Source organism: Haliotis cracherodii, unplaced genomic scaffold (genome assembly GCF_022045235.1).
Source record: "Haliotis cracherodii isolate W230 unplaced genomic scaffold, xgHalCrac1.p SCAF_5, whole genome shotgun sequence".
Taxonomy (NCBI): Eukaryota; Metazoa; Mollusca; class Gastropoda; order Lepetellida; family Haliotidae; genus Haliotis; species Haliotis cracherodii.
In genome coordinates, this window is record NW_027266308.1 from 68710473 (window position 1) to 68718267 (window position 7795).

The window sequence follows — 7795 nt, forward strand, 5'->3', positions numbered from 1 at the left end:
TTTCGTCACACGGCCTGTAAAGATAGAATAGGTCATCAGCAAAAGGCTACTAACAATTGTGTGGATTGATGCTCATGATGTCAATCACTGGATCTAGACTCGATTATTTACAGACAGCCGTCATATAGCTGGAATATTGCTGAGTGCGGCGTTAAACAACAAACAAACAAACGAACAAACACAAAGGACACAAATTGTCAGCAGCAGCTGGCATATGCCGGATCAATATGTAGGTCGTTCTGACGTGACCCTTAATCGGATGTCCTCGGATCTTTGTTCAGCGATAGCGAGAACTAAGATCAGATTTTAATGAGATTGCCATATACACCAGATCACGTGAGATTGCGAGTCAGGAATCGGCTACAGTCTTTAACGTGTAGTGTGGACTAGAGTGAGTGAGTGAGTTTGGTTTAACGCCGCTTTTAACAGTATTCCAGTTATATCACGGCGTGTCAGCTTGATGTGGGAGGAAAGCCCGAAGTGATGCAGGTCTCAGACGTTTACCACTTCAGTGAAACCCACGAGCACGGGTATAGTGCTGACAATCCTAGAAACATAATTGGGGCGAACCAGGTTCGAACCCACAATCATAGGTTTCTGGCGTGCCCAAGAGACGCAACTCTGCGCCGCGAATCGCGGCGCTTAAGACGACTGGGCCACCCGTGCCCCCAGTGTGAACTAGAAGTAGACTTGATAACAAGACAGGGAGGGAGGGTATGGCACGTGGTCCTACTTGTTCCCTGGTGCCTTAGGGAATCTCAATCAAACTTCAACTTCCCGGTAAGTTTAATCTATCAATTCTCCTTCAGCACCAGGTCACGTGAGACCCCGCGAGATTTAAAAGCAGGTCCACAGTACACACCTGATAAAACAGAACAATTCTTTATAAAACATCATGTTTAATCAGAATACTGATTAAAACCACCAATCAACACTGCAAGGATATAATGTGAGAGAGATCTGAGCTAATATCAAGAAAAACTACTGAATGCTAAATACTAAAAACAATACAAAATGCTAAATACACACATGAAGAAAAAACTTGTTATAATCATTCTGAAATTTTAGATATTGAGCTCAATACCCAGAGGAAACATGTTTTTCAGGCTTACAATAAAACTTTGTAAACACATTCTCAGAAAACCACCCAGCAGCTGCCATGATTGTTTGAATGGGTGCACCTAGACTACTGGCTGTGCTGGTAGCAGCTGGCCTACTGCTATGTCCTGAAAACACAGTAATGTCAATATCAGCCTTTTGGAGGGTATTCTTTTACCATCCTGACACAGTCTCTCTTGTGACTTGCTTATGAGGCCTTAAGTGACAGCGTATGGTCATGGACACACATGGATCTGCACGTATACACTTGTCCTCTCTAACTCACCACACACAGTCTCTCATTCTCAAATCTCTCTAATTCTATAGGTTTTAAATGACTTCCTGGTCCAGACTGCTTAACTAAATCAGTAAGAATAACAACTACTTTGTTGTTTGATTCTGACATATATTTCAATTTCAGCAAATGTAATGACTGAGCTCTTTGGCCAGAAACCAATGCTAATAACACATTAAATTTAAACATCAAATCTTTGCGTGAGAGCTCAACATTTTCTCCCAGTCTTTCCAAGTAAACTTCGTTTTGGTGGACGATTTCGCCTGACGTTTTATCATCTTTTTTAGGCTATTTCCGTTTTTCAAATTTGATTTTGTGAAACATTTGTGATTAAGTATGCTCTATATTATTATAATCTGCAAAGTTGCTCTGTTGACTTTACTTGCCCTTTATTGTCCAATTACAATGTAGCAACGAAACAACTGCCAACGTACACATTGCATTCAATGAACCCAAGAAGCTCCAAATATGCTACCTTATAATTGTATATACACCCATTACTATATGACATGAACTAGTAGGCCTATGGCTGTCTTTTATTAGCATTATGTGTCCTATTAACACTCTTGTATCATTTACCTCTTGCCACAAACTTTGACTTTTTTTTGTATTGTATTCAAATCATTCTCAAATGAAAATCATATCACTATATTGACTTCACTAATGATTTGCAAAAGGAAAGCACTTAGTTTATCTGTAAGTCTTAAGTAGTTAATTTCAGATTGGTTATTACTTATAGTTTCATTTAAACAACAAAGTATCAAGGGATAAATCTGTTTCAACCTTAGCAAAACTACTGTGTACTAGAAAACATATATAAAAAATACTTAGATCTTTAAAATAGGATACAATGGCTGTTTCTTAGAGGTAAACATGAATTTATTCACTGCGGCCATTTCCGATTTTCAAGTGGTCAACGTTTTTTTAACAAGCATTCCAAGGCAATAAGTCATGCTAATGTTGCTGCTTGTTTCTTTATTGGAACGATTCTTAGCTACAAAGGCTCCAATATGCACAGCTATGATGGCTTCATTTGCTTCAGTGCCTTAAGTATCATCCTCTGTCCATCCCTTGTTTATGTTCATGCTCCGTATTTGCACATCTTAGAGTAGATTTATTTGTTGCATTGAACCCCATACACACCGCAGTGGCCATACGTCTCAGTGACGTACAGACGTCCCGACTCATCCAGCAAGACACAGGTTGGTTTACCAACGCCACCAGGAGCAGTCCGATATTCTAAGAGAAATGTTCCTTTCTTATCAAACACACAGACTCCTCCAAAGTCATAGTCTGCAACAAACACGGTGCCATCCTCCGAGACACAAACATCATTGGGTTTCCAGGTTGCTGTGCTAAAACATTTTGTTTGAACTTTGTTCTTGCTGGCTGTGACCCGGACACTTGCTCCACCCCATTCACACAAGGCAATATGGCCGCTGGGGGTGAAACGGTGAGCTGATACGGGAAAGACAGGATAATATCGTTCAGTTTTTCCAAGAGTCCCATCTGTATTGTAATATCGAAGATCCTTTCCATTGGGAATGTTTCCAACTACGAACCCCTGGTCTTTGGAACCAGTCAGACAATAAGTGAAGATAAGACTTTCACTTGGGACCTTGTGGTGCAAAAGGATGTTCTTCGTGATCTGCTATGAGTTGTCAGATATAAAGACATAAAGGTAGTTCTCATGGAGAACACCAATACTTTCGTTTGCGATTGCAACAGCAATCGGTTTAAATGCATCTATTTTAATCGTCCTTTGAAAATCCCCATCAGTGTGACTTTTCCATTGGCCATGTCGGCAAATACCAGCCCTACCTATGGACTGTAGGCTCCACCCCTGGTGTCTGGTCTCTCTTTGTCAGATTTGCACCGGGCAATGAATAGTCTTGTCAGGTTTAATTTAACTGTGGGACGAACCCCAACCTTTTCACACTGGCCCCGTTGGTATGAAACCTTGAAATTTTCAAGACGTTCTGTCATATTCTCAGGTTTGTCTGTGCTGACAACTTTATCTGACTGTAAAGCAAATTGTGTAATTTCAGCTGAGATACTGAGTTCTTTCCCATCATCATTCAGACCTGGCTCGCTTTTTTCCAAGGACTCCAGTTCAGATTCATCTCGAAGAGGATGTCCCTGGAGTTGACTGAGTCTCTCAGTCATCATTTTCTCCAGCATCAGAACCTCGACGTCCCTACCCTCCTCACACCTTTCTGAAGGTGTGCATCTCCCAGCTTGTTCTCTTGTTCCTTTGTGGCAGCTTTTGTTTCATTCGATAATGTTTTCAGTATATCCTCCTTCATTTTGAGTATCTTGGAAATTTTGAGTTTGGCATTTTGTTCAGGTTCAATCTTTTTATTCTTTCCTTTGTTTTTAATGGTTTGGATCACTGATACTATCTTTCCTTCAGCTTCTGATAATGTTGTCATATGTCCCCTGATTTTTCAAGTTTGTGCGATGATTATTATCCGTTTTCTTGTGACAGCTTCCGATATTGTTTGTCATCTGTGGTCCCTGTGCTCAATGAGGAGACAAGTCAAACAGACGGGTTGCTTGCAAGACTCGCAATAAGACTCCACTTCTTTGCTCTCATTCTTCTGGCATGTTATTTTCTGTAGTTCTCTCAACTTCCTATCATACTTTCCTTCTTTCAGATCACCAAGGGCTATTCTTTCGTGCTTCCATGTAAGGGATGAAGAATTGTGACCATCGGAACAGATGGTACAAAGAAGATCTGCACAATCAAGGCACTTCACTTCTGCATTTGAATCTCTCCCTCTGAGGCCACAAGCTGTACATTTCAAAGTTTTGGTTGACTTGAGTTTCACGATTTCAGTGAGTCCCTTGATGAAGAAATTTGTCTTGATGGAGGTGACATCACCCAGTACAGATTCCCGACAATCAGGGCAGACGACAGGTCTTCCATCAGTTTTGGCAGTGTGCGCATAGGTACAGATTCGCGACAATCAGGGCAGACGACAGGTCTTCTCTCAGTTTTGGCAGTGTGCGCATAGGTACAGATTCCCGACAATCAGGGCAGACGACAGGTCTTCCATCAGTTTTGGCAGTGTGCGCATAGGTACAGATTCCCGACAAGCAGGGCAGACGACATGTCTTCCATCAGGTTTGGCAGTGTGCGCATAGGTACAGATTCGCGACAATCAGGGCAGACGACAGGTCTTCCATCAGTTTTGGCAGTGTGCGCATAGGTACAGATTCCCGACAATCAGGGCAGACGACAGGTCTTCCATCAGTTTTGGCAGTGTGCGCATAGGTACAGATTCCCGACAATCAGGGCAGACGACAGGTCTTTCATCAGTTTTGGCAGTGTGCGCATAGGTACAGATTCCCGACAATCAGGGCAGACGACAGGTCTTCCATCAGTTTTGGCAGTGTGCGCATAGGTACAGATTCCCGACAATCAGGGCAGACGACAGGTCTTCCATCAGTTTTGGCAGTGTGCGCATAGGTACAGATTCCCGACAATCAGGGCAGACGACAGGTCTTCCATCAGTTTTGGCAGTGTGCGCATAGGTACAGATACACTGTAAACAGTAGGTTTGGAGACAAGGCAGGGCCCGAGGATATGTGAACACCTCAAAGCAGATGTGGCAGGTGAGGAACTTATCTCGGATTGACTCTGTCCTAGATGTCCAACATGCCATTCTCTCAGACTGGAAATTACAAACACGATTAATGTCTATTGCCAACTAAAACAACTTGGCAAACACATGTATCTATGTGTGACGTACTAAACATTCCCCCCATTCAGTCCAACTATAACAACTTGGCAAACACATGTATCTATGTGACGTAAAAAACATTTACACAATGATCACAGTGTTCCTGAGAGTCGGATTGTCACCTGCACTGCAACATTACAAGTTCATTTTGCTAGCAGCTTGGCTATACTCCCACTTCTGATGCTGCAGGGGCGGTCGGGTAGCCTAGTGGTTAAAGCGTTCTCTCGACACGCCGAAATCCGGGTTCGGTTCCCGACATGGGTACAATGTGTGAAGCCCATTTCTTGTCCCATCCCGCCGTGATATTGCTGGAATATTGCTAGAAGCGGTGTAAAACCATATTCACTCACTCACTCAATCTGATACTGCAAGGATCAACACAGGCTGATCTTCTTGGTACGGAAGATTCTAGCTGTCATGGTATAGAAATAATATCGCCTTCTCTTGCAATACTATCCCGCTCCCTCGCAATGTTTTTCTCCTTCCCTCGCTATACCATGGGGACCCCTCGACAGATGGCCTACTTCTAACTTCCGCGTTCCCTCACTGTACAATAGCTCGTATAAACCTGTGCAATACTTCCGCACCACCAATAAATTTTATCACTGTGTTATCTTTACATTACAGTACTAATATTTCCAAGTATGTCGTCATGACACAGGTATACTCCAGACAGAGGGGACTATTACTTCCAAGTAGGTCGTCATGACACTGATATACTCCAGACAGGGAGGTCTATTACTTCCAAGTAGGTCGTCATGACCCACGTAGTCTTCACGGAGGTCAGGGTAGATTGTCATGACACAGGCGACCATGTTAAGTCAGCATCCACTACGGCCTCCCAGTCCCCGTCCTCTTGACGTCCAGTCGAAACCAATGCTGACCTATATCTTGCAGTGACACATGGCCCTGGGATTCATTTGTAATGCTGGCGTTTAACAAGACATGTGAGGCTAAACGATATTTATTTGCAATCGTGATATGTTGACATTATCGAACACATGTTCGTGTTATAGAATGTTGAAAACTCATATATACTCAGAAAACGTATCTGTTTTACGTAAAGATAAAGATCTAGAGTATTTCATTAGCAAGATTTCGATGTTCATCCCATGATTTATTGTCCATCGTACTCCACTGTGAGAACAAAATATATTCTGTATACTACTTTAATGACACAAATATTATGAAATTCCAGCAATTGTTGCACAGCCTCGATAAATTAATAATACAAAACTAGGCCTTGTATATATACCACGCACTGTCATATAGAACCAAACTTCTAAATAATTGTTAAAATTGCGTGAGCACCTCTGACATATGTACTTTAGGCCTGTAGCCTCTTCAGTGCTTGAATGACGATTGACTGATTGATAACAGCACACAGTGGTCACATCAGGTACTGATGGGAACGTTACCCTCGTGGAACTGAGTGTCTTGTGACAGGAAATCAGTGCCATTATGTCTCCAGAACATGTGACTATCACCATGCATCGGACAATATTTTTGTCACTGATGCGTCAAATTTGGAAATGGCCTCCCAATGTCTACCATAAAACCTTTTGAAAGCTCTACTGAGGCCTTGGATGTTGTAACCTTGATCAAACAACTTCTGAGCAAGAGTCGTATGACGCTCTTTGAAATCTCGGTGGAAAGAGGATGCTTGATAGTACCCCAAAAGTTGTGAATTGTAAACACAAAGAGCTGGAGCTGCGGGAATACTGCCCGACTTGAAGGGACAGTTAGTTGTTGTTACACTGAATCTTAATGCATGGATCTAAACATGAAACAGACGAGGCGGTCTCACTGGTCTCCCTTATATCTAGTTCGGGTGGGCCAATCAGTGGAAAGTAATTGACGATGTCAGTATATCCGAAGAGCCAAAACTGAAACTGCCCCCCCACTGTGTTGCAAATAAATATATTTCTAGACGTTTTTTCTTTACTTATAAAAGCAGCAGAATCTCCGCACTTGTACACAGCAGACGTAATTCAAAATTAACTTAGTTCACTATCGAGTCACTGTTTTTTCTAGGTCTCCATGACTTGCTTGGTCAAAGGCCGCTGCCGCATGGCAGGAGTACTGTTGTGCTTCCTCAGGCAATTATTTACTTTTTTTTAATGCAAATTGTGTGACTGGCGGGTGCACCGGTATGACAGGACATGGTTACACTGTTCGCGAACACCCGGTGTCATCACAGATTTTCAGTGGCCCAGTCATATAGTTTCACAGCTATTTTGACCTTTACGCTAAATGGAATCTGTTTCGGCGAATAATCAAGGTTACTCTCTTGCATGGGCGTGGTACATGAAACAACTCTTTCGTGGAGGGTACATGCTGGCTGGTCTTGACATCAGTGCGGTGAGGAATTCAGTCTTACAAGTCAGATCATGTGATTGTGCAGCACACAACGCTTCTTCTTTATTTGACCTACTTCCCTTCTAGCTGGGTCTCGGTACGATTAAGTAGAGTTGTGTAATCTAAACTCGGGTAGGAAGGCTGACAGGGCGAGGGCTGGTTGACACAAGAGCGTGACCCTTGGATCACTTCACAAGGGTTGGCCTCCTTACATGGCTGCGGCATCCAACCGTTGTTCCTAAAGCGAGTGGACCAATGAAGCTGAAACTTGCTACCATCAACAATGATACACCATAGT

At 42.7% G+C, this 7795-nt stretch overlaps 1 pseudogene; it reads right to left on the minus strand.

Annotated features, from left to right (window-relative positions):
* Positions 1-1077: 1077 nt before the first annotated feature.
* LOC139443868 (uncharacterized) lies at positions 1078-3699 on the minus strand (annotated as a pseudogene).
* Between the last annotated feature and the right edge of the window lie 4096 nt (positions 3700-7795).